The sequence below is a fragment of the Phyllobates terribilis genome, unplaced genomic scaffold (assembly GCF_046119375.1).
Source record: "Phyllobates terribilis strain yellow unplaced genomic scaffold, ASM4611937v1 Scaffold_13__5_contigs__length_258822181, whole genome shotgun sequence".
Classification (NCBI taxonomy): domain Eukaryota; kingdom Metazoa; phylum Chordata; class Amphibia; order Anura; family Dendrobatidae; genus Phyllobates; species Phyllobates terribilis.
Window position 1 is genome coordinate 231,627,420 of NW_027362773.1, and position 14,557 is coordinate 231,641,976.

At 43.4% G+C, this 14,557-nt stretch overlaps 1 protein-coding gene across 2 annotated transcripts in view; it reads right to left on the reverse strand.

Moving 5' to 3' along the window:
* Positions 1-14,557, reverse strand: part of CHD9 (chromodomain helicase DNA binding protein 9) — a 267,201-nt gene that overhangs the window by 211,156 nt on the left and 41,488 nt on the right. The window lies entirely within an intron of this gene.

Below are 14,557 nucleotides of genomic sequence, written 5' to 3' on the forward strand. Positions count from 1 at the left end.
GTGAGAATTACAAGATTGCTAATTTTGTTTTGTTTTTTTTAAATAAAGATTGTGATATGAAAAAAACAAGACTTTATCAACATTGCCATTTTTTATAATACATGATTTCAACTATAGGTCATTTCCTGATGCCCGCTTCCCTTTAATATAATTATAATAGAGGAACAAAAAATTACATATTTCATAGCCAGGTCAATGAAAATATATGCAAAGAAGATCACAACTGTAAATACGTTAAAAAAGGAACATTTTCACAAAATGGTATCAAGCTTTAGGGAAGTAGAAATACGGGAGATCAAGGTAGAAAGTAGCTGCTCCCAAACCAGGAAAAATGTCTAAAAATCTCTAAAAGAACAATGATAAAAACAGACACGGAGCAGCCAAATTTGTTATATGGCCTCATGAAAACTTCACAATAATTGCAAATAGGACCACAAGCTAAAAAACGTCACTTCTTCTTGCCCACCATATAACAAATAAATATGCTAATGGCACAGCCCCCCGTACTAGGACCACTGTGGTGCAAGGGGGCTTTTGTCATTATTGACTGCAAAAGGGAACCCCAGGAAGAGGGGGCACAGAGACCAGAAAAGACCTGATATGTGCCTGTGTGTGTATACAGACCACTGATAAGAGTGATAACAGAAGCAGAGGCAGAGTCTCATACCGCTGGACAGCGAGCATTGGCTACTCGGAGATGCACTTCAAGGGATCATCAGGAAATGACCCAATCAGCTTTTTGTGCTATATGTATTTTTTTTTTTTAAATGACAATTTTCTTTTCATATCACTATCTTTACTAAAAAAAATAAATAAATAAAACAAAAATGGTAAGCCTGCAATTTTCACACTGGCCACTGGGGCTATTTTATACTCATACTTCTTGCCCTTCCTGGAAGACTCATACTTCCTGCTCTCCCTGGAAGACTCACACTTCCTGCTCTTCCTGGAAGACTCACACTTCCTGCTCTCCCTGGAAGACTCACACTTCCTGCTCTCCCTGGAAGACTCATACTTTCTGCTCTCTCTGTAAGACTCACACTTCCTGCTCTCCCTGGAAGACTCACACTTCCTGCTCTCCCTGGCAGACTCACACTTCCTGCTCTTCCTGGAAGACTCACACTTCCTGCTCTCCCTGGAAGACTCACACTTCCTGCTCTCCCTGGAAGACTCACACTTCCTGCTCTCCCTGGAAGACTCACACTTCCTGCTCTCCCTGGAAGACTCACACTTCCTGCTCTCCCTGGAAGACTCACACTTCCTGCTCTCCCTGGAAGACTCACACTTCCTGCTCTCCCTGGAAGACTCATACTTTCTGCTCTCTCTGTAAGACTCATACTTCTTGCTCTCCCTGGAAGACTCACACTTCCTGCTCTTCCTGGAAGACTCACACTTCCTGCTCTCCCTGGAAGACTCACACTTCCTGCTCTCCCTGGAAGACTCACACTTCCTGCTCTCCCTGGAAGACTCACACTTCCTGCTCTCCCTGGAAGACTCACACTTCCTGCTCTCCCTGGAAGACTCACACTTCCTGCTCTCCCTGGAAGACTCACACTTCCTGCTCTACCTGGCAGACTCACACTTCCTGCTCTTCCTGGAAGACTCACACTTCCTGCTCTTCCTGGAAGACTCACACTTCCTGCTCTCCCTGGAAGACTCACACTTCCTGCTCTCCCTGGAAGACTCACACTTCCTGCTCTCCCTGGAAGACTCACACTTCCTGCTCTCCCTGGAAGACTCACACTTCCTGCTCTCCCTGGAAGACTCACACTTCCTGCTCTACCTGGCAGACTCACACTTCCTGCTCTTCCTGGAAGACTCACACTTCCTGCTCTTCCTGGAAGACTCATACTTTCTGCTCTTCCTGGAAGACTCACACTTCCTGCTCTTCCTGGAAGACTCACACTTCCTGGAAGACTCACACTTCCTGCTCTCCCTGTAAGACTCACAATTCCTGCTCTACCTGGCAGACTCACACTTTCTGCTCTTCCTGGAAGACTCACACTTCCTGCTCTTCCTGGAAGACTCATACTTTCTGCTCTTCCTGGAAGACTCACACTTCCTGCTCTTCCTGGAAGACTCACACTTCCTGCTCCCCCTGGAAGACTCACACTTCCTGCTCCCCCTGGAAGACTCACACTTCCTGCTCCCCCTGGAAGACTCATACATCCTGCTCTTCCTGGAAGACTCACACTTCCTGCTCTTCCTGGAAGACTCACACATCCTGCTCTCCCTGGAAGACTCACACTTCCTGCTCTCCCTGGAAGACTCACACTTCCTGCTCTTCCTGGAAGACTCACACTTCCTGCTCTTCCTGGAAGACTCACACTTCCTGCTCTTCCTGGAAGACTCACACATCCTGCTCTCCCTGGAAGACTCACACTTCCTGCTCTCCCTGGAAGACTCACACTTCCTGCTCTTCCTGGAAGACTCACACTTCCTGCTCTTCCTGGAAGACTCACAATTCCTGCTCTCCCTGGAAGACTCACACTTCCTGCTCTCCCTGGAAGACTCACACTTTGTGCTCTACCTGGCAGACTCACACTACCTGCTCTCCCTGGAAGACTCACACTTCCTGCTCTTCCTGGAAGACTCACACTTCCTGCTCTTCCTGGAAGACTCACACTTCCTGGTCTCCCTGGAAGACTCACACTTCCTGCTCTTCCTGGAAGACTCACACTTCCTGGAAGACTCACACTTCCTGCTCTCCCTGGAAGACTCATAATTCCTGTTCTTTGAGGAAGAGTTTTCAGCAGGCTCCTTATCTTTATTCTTTTCTCTACCTCCCATCCTTTGCATTGAACATACTCCCCTGAAGAATCCTTAACACTGAGGAAGAAAAGTGTAGGGAGGGTGACATTTCTTTGGGGTATTTGTTAGGTAGTGCCACACTTGGGTGCTGCCCTTGTCAGGGCAGGAGCTGTACATGTGGCACGACAGGGTTAATATAGAACCTACCCCGATTTATATTCAGCTGGAGGGATACACCTCATCAGGACATATAGGTGAGATTTTTCATGAGCACTGGTTTCCTTGAGAACTTGCACTGTACATGTGTTTTAGGGTGGTCTACACTTGTCCCTTGATTCTAGGTTCATTCTTTTAATGTCATAATTAAAGGTTACATTTCATGTAATTTTCTAGATAATATACATTTGCATACTGAAAGTTTATTTGAGGAACTTGTTTCCGCTAGATTCCAGCTGATACCTTACCAAAAATTACACTTAACACAAACTTGATTTAAACAATAGGTAACTATCTGATTATAGATTCCCTTGGTTAATCAAGAAAACTTTTATTGAAACAACTGACATTACAGACTTATAGTAATAACAGCAAACAAATATACCATATCAGCCAAGACATGACCATCATGCATACCCACTGTCCACCAGAGTCTGTAGCTTAATTGCTTTAGCTCCTGCCTGTAATGTCGCAGGTTGTGGGTTCGAGTACCGGGGAGACTCAAAGAAATGACATTGCCATCATGCATAACCTCTGTCCATAAGAATAATTTCCCATTACCCTTAACTACCTCCCCCGTTCTGTTTCCTTGGTAATAGCGTCCCTTTAAATTAAAGAAGAGGGACCTGGGAATACATTCACTGTGCACACTTTTTTATATGAATATTAATAATTGAATAAGCTACCTTTAAAAATTAACGTGTAAAAAATGCATTTTTTTCCTGCTTTTGATCACTTTTGTTAAATAAAAGGCTACAAATAAATTATATAGACTACACTATATATGCATACTCCTGTGCTGAACCTGTCCAGTGGGCACAACCTTGCCCCATACACTTGTATTGAGCGAGGTCGAGCTCACCAGTCGGGTATGTATATCGCATATATCCCGACCGTTCCCAGCTCAGAAAAAACGCCGAATCTCAGAGTGCACAGTGACTGCAGACTTTTCCTTTTGGATTGGACAACCTCTCTATGGTAATTCCTGAGTAATTGATAAACTATGGGGAAAAATGGAGTTTCTAGAGTCAGAAAAAAATTTCCCCTCTGTGCTTTAATAATGTTTCTGCAATTGTCAGTTCACGTACATAAATATATGTCTATATCTATTCTGCACCGCATCATTTATGGAGTGGTTTGTAGATGTTTTCATGTAGGAGTTATCTTTCTACGTTTGTAGAGCGGCTGCAGGAGAACATGACGAATGTTCAAGAAAGATAAAACATGTCATGACTGGGCACTACCGAGACATAAGTACAAAAGAAGCGATTTTTTAATGAAGGGTTGAACACAGTTCGCCATGTCTGCATCCGTGTTGGAGACTCCATAACAGATTCCGCTAATAATACAAACACCATGATGGAGACCCCCATAAAGAGAATAAGGTCCGCCCAGCACTACAGGATATTTGCTCTTAATTCTGTTCTTCTGATCAATTGCAGATGAGAACCCAGCATCCTACATACATTATAATGGGCCCCACATAGCCCTCCATACAGAATAATGGGCCACACATAGTCCTCCATACAGAATAATGGGTTCCACATAGTCCTCCGTACAGAATAATGGGCCCTACATAGTCCTCCAAACAGAATAATTGGCCCCACATAGTCCTACATACAGAATAATGGGCCCCACATTGTCCTCCATACAGAATAATGGGTTCCACATAGTCCTCCGTACACAATAATGGGCCCCATATAGTTGTCCATACACAATAATGGCTCCCACATAGTCCTCCATACAGAATAATTGGCCCCACATAGTCCTCCATACAGAATTATGGGCCCCACATAGTCCTCCATACAGAATAATTGGCCCCACATAGTCCTCCATAAAGAATAATGGGCCCCACATAGTCATACAAACACAATAACTGGCCCCACATAGTCCTCCATATACAGAATAATGGCCCCCACATAGTCCTCCATACAGTATAAAGGGCCCCACATAGTGCACCATACAGAATAATGACCTCACATAATCCTCCATACAGTATAATTGGCCACACATAGTGCTCCATACAGTATAATGGCTCCACATAGTCCTCCATACAGAATAATGGGCCCCACATAGTCCTCCATACAGTTTAATGGGACCACATAATCCTCCATACAGAATAATGGGCCCCACATAATCCTCCATACATAATAATTGACCCACATAGTACTCCATACAGTATAATGGGCCCCACATAGTCCTCCATACACAATAATTGACCAAACATAGTCCTCCATACACAATAATGGGTCCCACATAGTCCTCCATACACAATAATGGGTCCCACATAGTCCTTAATACACAATAATGGGTACCACATAGTCCTCCATACACAATAGTGGGTTCCACATAGTCCTCCATACACAATAATGGGCCCCACATAGTCTTCCATACAAAACAAAGGGCTCCACACCACATAGTCCTCCATACACAATAATGGGTTCCACATAGTCCTCCATACACAATAATGGCCCCCACATAGTCCTCCATACACAATAATTGGCCCCATATAGTCCTCCATACAGATTAATGGGCCCCACATAGTCCTCCATACACAATAAGGGGCCCCACATAGTCCTCCATACAGTATAATAGGCCCCACATAGTCCTCCATACAGAATAATTGGCCCCACAGTCCTCCATACACAACAATGGGCCCCACATAGTCCTCCATACACAATAATGGGTCCCACATAGTCCTCCATACAGAATAATGGCCTCACATAGTCCTCCATACAGAATAATGGGCCCCACATAGTCCTCCATACAGAATAATGGGACCAAATGGTCCTCCATACACAATAATGGCCCAACATAGTCCTCCATACAGTATAATGGGCCCCACATAGTCCTCCATACACAATAATGGGCCCCACAAAGTGCACCAACAGAGTAATGGGCCCCACACAGTGCTCCATACAGAATAATGGCCTCACATAGTCCTCCATACAGAATAATAGCCTCACATAGTCCTCCATACAGTATAATGGCCTCACATAGTCCTCCATACAGAATAATGGCCCCACATAGCCATCCATACCGTATAATGGGCCCCACATAGTCCTCCATACAGAATAATGACCCCACATAGTCCTCCATACAGAATAATGACCCCACATAGTGCTCCATACAGAATAATGGACCCCACATAGTGCTCCATACAGAATAATGGGCCCCACATAGTGCTCCATACAGAATAATGGCCTCACATAGTCCTCCATACAGAATAATGGGCCCCACACAGTCCTCCATACAGAATAATGGGCCCCGCATAGTCCTCCATACAGTATAATGGGTCCACATAGTCCTCCATACAAAATAATGGCCTCACATAGTGCTCGATATAGAATAATGACCCCACATAGTCCTCCATACACAATAATGGGCCCCACATAGACCTCCATACAGAATAATGGGCCCTACATAGTCCTCCATACAGTATAATGAGCCCTACATAGTCCTCCATACAGTATAATGGGCCCACATAGTCCTCCATACAGTATAATGGCCCTACATAGTCCTCCATACAGAATAATGGGCCACTCATAGTCCTCCATACAGAATAATGGGCCCTACATAGTTCTCCATACAGAATGGGACCCCACATAGTTCTCCATACAGAATAATGCGCCTCACACAGTCCTCCATACACAATAATGAGCCCCACATAGTCCTTCATGCACAATAATGGGCCCCGCATAGTCCTCCATACAGAATAATGGGCACCACATAGTCCTCCATACAGAATAATGGGCCCCACATAGTCCTCCATACACAATAATGGGCCCCACATAGTCCTCCATATAGAATAATGACCCCACATAGTCCTCCATACAGTATAATGGGCCCCACATAGTCCTCCATACAGAATAATGGCCCACATAGTTCTCCATACAGTATAATGGGCCCACATAGTCCTCCTTACAGTATAATGGCCCCACATAGTCCTCCATACAGAATAATGGGCCTCACATAGTCCTCCATACAGTATAATGGGCCCCACATAGTCCTCCATACAGAATAATGGCCCACATAGTCCTCCATACAGTATAATGGGCCCCACATAGTCCTCCATACAGAATAATGGGCCTCACATAGTCCTCCATACACAATAATGGGCCCCACATAGTCCTCCATATAGAATACTGACCCCACATAGTCCTCCATACAGAATAATGACCCTATTTAGCCCTCCATACAGAATAATGACCCCACATAGTCCTCCATATAGAATAATGACCCCACATAGTCCTCCATACAGTATAATGGGCCCCACATAGTCCTCCATACAGAATAATGGGCCTCACATAGTCCTCCATACACAATAATGGGCCCAACATAGTCCTCCATATAGAATACTGACCCCACATAGTCCTCCATACAGAATAATGACCCTATTTAGCCCTCCATACAGAATAATGACCCTACATAGCCCTCCATACAGAATATTGACCCTACATAGCCCTCCATGCAGAATAATGACCCTACATAGTCCTCCATACAGAATAATGACCCTACATAGCCTTTCATACAGAATAATGACCCTACATAGGGGTGGCGGTTCTGGTGTTGCGGGCTAAATATAACCACCCTGCGGGCCAAATTTGGTCCATGGGCCAGAGTTTGACATGTATGATGTGAACTGCCCCATTGACTTACATCGGCCCATGTGAAGTCCATTTAGCACACATATGGACAAAAAATGCACTCGTCTGAATGAACCCTTATAAGCTCCACCAAAAACACTAGTGGAAAGTTCTTAGAGCCACCAATGAAGCAATACATGGAAATCATCAAATTAGATGTAGTGACTGTAAAAGGCTCAGATGTCCGTTTTTCGCACACATACCTGGCATAGCCTATGGGGCTGTTCACATTTCTGATTTTTTTTTTCTGTGGACCGAGTGGTCAGTGCAAAATTGCATAGACATGTCTGGTACTGATCCGAGTGTTGCATCAAAATTGGCAATGCAAGTCTATGAGTCCCTGAACAACAACAAAAAAAAAAAGGCAGCACTTGGATGCCAGTCGAGTGCTGCCCATGGACTGCTCCCCCCATAGACACCTAGCCCTGCATTCTGATAAACTACTGGGCTGCACAGGGTCCATGTACAGGTCTTGCCCCAGGTCTTTTCTTTCTATGTCCGCCTCAGAGCGAGCACGGAAGTAACAATCACTAAACCACTAATGGCTTTTCTCATTCAGAGCATGAATATCACTCTCCATATTGGTCACAATGGCCGCCTTATGCCGATAACAGAATACAAATACAACCAAACCTTTAAATGAGAAGGTGTGTCCAAACTTTTGGTCTGTAATATATATATATATATATATATATATATATATATATACACACACACACTAATGAGCATTGCCAAGCAGGGGGTTGTGGGAAATGTAGTTTCCAGTGGTCACATGTCAGCGCTGAGGCGCCACCCACTTCACACTGAGAAGAGCCATGCAGGTATGGAGGAGCTGCTGAAAGTTTGGCTGAAGTTGGGGAAAGAAATACAGATTCTCAGCCAGCCCCTTTAAACTGAAAAAGGTTTGTCAAATAAAAAGTCCTCTACACTTTGAGAAAAAAAAAGAAAATTAATTTACCATTTTAAGCCACATAAAAATCCTCACCCATAGGCCAGGCTTGACACGACTGGAATGGTCCGGGGGGGGGGGTATGAATCAGACATGTGCACAGCCCCGTATAATAACATGGGTACGAGTGTTATCTGTCAGAACCACAGAAAGCACTCGATTACAACAGTCATGTGCACGTGCCCATAAGGTGTCACACCTAAGAGGATGACTCAAAGACCTTCATTCAGCAGATGTGAAGTACCCTGCCGTGGCCACTACCAGAAAGTGAAGCAGCTCCGCAATTGAGCAGTTCCGGCCGGCGGTCACCGAGAACAGCTGATTGGTGGGGGTGTCGGACCCCGACTGATCAGACATTGATGACCTATGCTAAGGATGGGTCATCAATGATAAAGTGGTGGACAACCTCTTTAGACCAGACTCCCCTACTGTCCCTAAATAGGTTCCGCACCTATCGCCGAGCAGGATACCTAATCCCTAACTGTCCCTAGAGCTAAGGGGTGAGCACTAATCGGCCTCCACTGCAACTAAAGACAAACAAGGAAAAAAAACGAGTAGAGAGAAGACGACAATAATCCACCAAGAAACTCCAAGAAGAAACTAGCCTACTGCTGGTACTCCAGGCCTAAGCAGGGAAAATAGTTCTATCACCGGCGACTCTCTGGAGACACTGAGGGTTTTTACATATCAAGCAAGGGTGTGTCAATTGGCAGCAGAAGGTGGAGATCACTGCTGGGTCCTAGTGAGAGAACTACACTACAAAGATGAGAGGATCAAGAAGGTGACCTTCTACAGCCAGATCCAGAACCACTGTCTGTCAAACAAACCTGATACAGCCGTGACACCATCACTTCACAGAACACGTTCACTGCTCCAGTGGTGGCGGCTTTATACCACTCCATCCGACACGTGGTATTGTGCTTGGTGATGTAAAGCTTGCATGCTGTTAAGAAATGGAAACCCATGCCGTGAAGCTCAGGTTTTGAGTTGATGTTAAGGAGGCTGTCTAGGCTCCTAATATCAAAGATAGGTTATCAGTATCAAGTCGGTGGAGGGCCGACACCTGGCGCCCCCCATGATTTAGCTGTTAAAAGCTATGGCAGCGGCCAAAAACTACAGATCAGCTCCTTTTGAAATCAACAATTTGTACAAATCCTTGGTGCTGGGTATACAGTATCAAGAAAACAGCTGGTTATCACGAAAACCTGCTCCGGTACAAGCCTAGGCTCATTGGCATTCACCGCGGGCACAGACATATGGATTAGCTCTGCTGTGTTTGCATTATAGGTCTCGGGAATACAGAGGAAACTAAGAAACACCAAAAGAGGCTAGATCTTATAATCAATGAGGATCAAATAACCGAGCAGAAGACACAGTATAGCACCGCAATCGTCTCTGAACGCTGACCATGCAGGCAAACTACACAGCCTGCGCTATGTAATGGCTACATGCAGACAGATACAGTATATGGCTATCTATACAGCCTGCCCTATGTAATGGCTACATACAGACAGATACAGTATATGGCTATCTATACAGCCTGCCTTATGTAATGGCTACATGCAGACAGATACAGTATATGGCTATCTATACAGCCTGCCCTATGTAATGGCTACATACAGACAGATACAGTATATGGCTATCTATACAGCCTGCCCTATGTAATGGCTACATACAGACAGATATAGTATATGGCTATCTATACAGCCTGCCCTATGTAATGGCTACATACAGACAGATATAGTATATGGCTATCTATACAGCCTGCCCTATGTAATGGCTACATACAGACAGATATCATATATGGCTATCTATACAGCCTGCCCTATGTAATGGCTACATACAGACAGATATAGTATATGGCTATCTATACAGCCTGCCCTATGTAATGGCTACATACAGACAGATATCATATATGGCTATCTATACAGCCTGCCCTATGTAATGGCTACATGCAGACAGATATAGTATATGGCTATCTATACAGCCTGCCCTATGTAATGGCTACATGCAGACAGATACAGTATATGGCTATCTATACAGACTGCGCTATGTAATGGCTACATACAGACAGATATCATATATGGCTATCTATACAGCCTGCCCTATGTAATGGCTACATACAGACAGATATCATATATGGCTATCTATACAGCCTGCCCTATGTAATGGCTACATACAGACAGATATCATATATGGCTATCTATACAGCCTGCCCCATGTAATGGCTACATGCAGACAGATATAGTATATGGCTATCTATACAGCCTGCCCTATATAATGGCTACATGCAGACAGATACAGTATATGGCTATCTATACAGCCTGCCCTATGTAATGGCTACATACAGACAGATACAGTATATGGCTATCTATACAGCCTGCCCTATGTAATGGCTACATACAGACAGATACAGTATATGGCTATCTATACAGCCTGCCCTATGTAATGGCTATATGCAGACAGATATAGTATATGGCTATCTATACAGCCTGCCCTATGTAATGGCTACATGCAGACAGATATAGTATATGGCTATCTATACAGCCTGCCCTATGTAATGGCTACATGCAGACAGATACAGTATATGGCTATCTATACAGACTGCGCTATGTAATGGCTACATGCAGACAGATACAGTATATGGCTATCTATACAGCCTGCCCTATGTAATGGCTACATACAGACAGATATAGTATATGGCTATCTATACAGCCTGCCCTATATAATGACTACATGCAGACAGATATCATATATGGCTATCTATACAGCGTGCCCTATGTAATGGCTACATGCAGACAGATATAGTATATGGCTATCTATACAGCCTGCCCTATGTAATGGCTACATACAGACAGATATCATATATGGCTATCTATACAGCCTGCCCTATATAATGGCTACATACAGACAAGATATCATATATGGCTATCTATACAGCCTGCCTTATGTAATGGCTACATGCAGACAGATATAGTATATGGCTATCTATACAGCCTGTCCTATATAATGACTACATACAGACAAGATATCATATATGGCTATCTATACAGCCTGCCTTATGTAATGGCTACATGCAGACAGATATAGTATATGGCTATCTATACAGCCTGCCCTATGTAATGGCTACATACAGACAGATACAGTATATGGCTATCTATACAGCCTGCCCTATGTAATGGCTACATACAGACAGATATAGTATATGGCTATCTATACAGCCTGCCCTATGTAATGGCTACATGCAGACAGATATAGTATATGGCTATCTATACAGCCTGCCCTATGTAATGGCTACATGCAGACAGATATAGTATATGGCTATCTATACAGCCTGCCCTATGTAATGGCTACATGCAGACAGATATAGTATATGGCTATCTATACAGCCTGCCCTATGTAATGACTACATACAGACAGATATCATATATGGCTATCTATACAGCCTACCCTATATAATGACTACAAACAGACAGATATAGTATATGGCTATCTATACAGCCTGCCCTATGTAATAGCTACATGCAGACAGATATCATATATGGCTATCTATACAGCGTGCCCTATATAATGGCTAAATGCAGACAGATACAGTATATGGCTTTCTATACAGCCTGCCCTATGTAATGGCTACATACAGACAGATATCATATATGGCTATCTATACAGCGTGCCCTATATAATGGCTAAATGCAGACAGATACAGTATATGGCTATCTATACAGCCTGCCCTATGTAATGGCTACATACAGACAGATATAGTATATGGCTATCTATACAGAGTGCCCTATGTAATGGCTACATGCAGACAGATACGGTATATGGCTATCTATACAGCCTGCCCTATGTAATGGCTACATGCAGACAGATATAGTATATGGCTATCTATACAGCGTGCCCTATATAATGGCTACATACAGACAGATACAGTATATGGCTATCTATACAGCCTGCCCTATGTAATGGCTACATGCAGACAGATATAGTATATGGCTATCTATACAGCCTGCCCTATGTAATGGCTACATGCAGACAGATATCATATATGGCCATCTATACAGCGGGCCCTATGTAATGGCTACATACAGACAGATATCATATATGGCTATCTATACAGCCTGCCCTATGTAATGGCTACATGCAGACAGATATAGTATATGGCTATCTATACAGCCTGCCCTATGTAATGGCTACATGCAGACAGATATAATATATGGCTATCTATACAGCCTGCAATATGTAATGGCTACATGCAGACAGATATAGTATATGGCTATATATACAGCCTGCCCTATGTAATGGCTACATGCAGACAGATATAGTATATGGCTATCTATACAGCCTGCCCTATGTAATGGCTACATACAGACAGATATCATACATGGCTCTCTATACAGCCTGCCCTGTGTAATGGCTACAAACAGACAGATATCATATATGGCTATCTATACAGCCTGCCCTATGTAATGGCTACATACAGACAGATACAGTATATGGCTATCTATACAGCCTGCCCTATGTAATGGCTACATGCAGACAGATACAGAATATGGCTATCTATACAGCCTGCCCTATGTAATGGCTACATGCAGACAGATACAGAATATGGCTATCTATACAGCCTGCCCTATGTAATGGCTACATGCAGACAGATATAGTATATGGCTATCTATACAGCCTGCCCTATGTAATGGCTACATGCAGACAGATATAGTATATGGCTATCTATACAGCCTGCCCTATGTAATGGCTACATGCAGACAGATACAGTATATGGCTATCTATACAGCCTGCCCTATGTAATGGCTACATGCAGACAGATATAGTATATGGCTAATCTATACAGCCTGCCCTATGTAATGGCTACATACAGACAGATGTAGTATATGGCTATCTATACAGCCTGCCCTATGTAATGGCTACATACAGATGTAGTATATGGCTATCTATACAGCCTGCCCTATGTAATGGCTACATACAGACAGATATCATATATGGCTATCTATACAGCCTGCCCTATGTAATGGTTACATACAGACAGATGTAGTATATGGCTATCTATACAGCCTGCCCTATGTAATGGCTACATACAGATGTAGTATATGGCTATCTATACAGCCTGCCCTATGTAATGGCTACATACAGACAGATACAGTATATGGCTATCTATACAGCCTGCCCTATCTAATGGCTACATACAGACAGATATCATATATGCCTATCTATACAGCCTGCCCTATGTAATGGTTACATACAGACAGATGTAGTATATGGCTATCTATACAGCCTGCCCTATGTAATGGCTACATACAGATGTAGTATATGGCTATCTATACAGCCTGCCCTATGTAATGGCTACATACAGACAGATACAGTATATGGCTATCTATACAGCCTGCCCTATGTAATGGCTACATACAGACAGATATAGTATATGGCTATATATACAGCCTGCCCTATGTAATAGCTACATGCAGACAGATATCATACATGGCTATCTATACAGCCTGACCTATGTAATGGCTACATGCAGACAGATACAGTATATGGCTATCTATACAGCCTGCCCTATGTAATGGCTACATACAGACAGATATAGTATATGGCTATCTATACAGCCTGCCCTATGTAATGGCTACATACAGACAGATATCATATATGGCTATCAATATAGCCTGCCCTATGTAATGGCTACATTCAGACAGATATCATATATGGCTATCTAATCAGCGTGCCCTATGTAATGGCTACATGCAGACAGATACAGTATATGGCTATCTATACAGCCTGCCCTATATAATGGCTACATGCAGACAGATACAGTATATGGCTATCTATACAGCCTGCCCTATGTAATGGCTACATACAGACAGATATAGTATATGGCTATCTATACAGCCTGCCCTATGTAATGACTACATACAGACAGATATCATATATGGCTATCTATACAGCCTGCCCTATGTAATGGCTACATACAGACAGATACGGTATA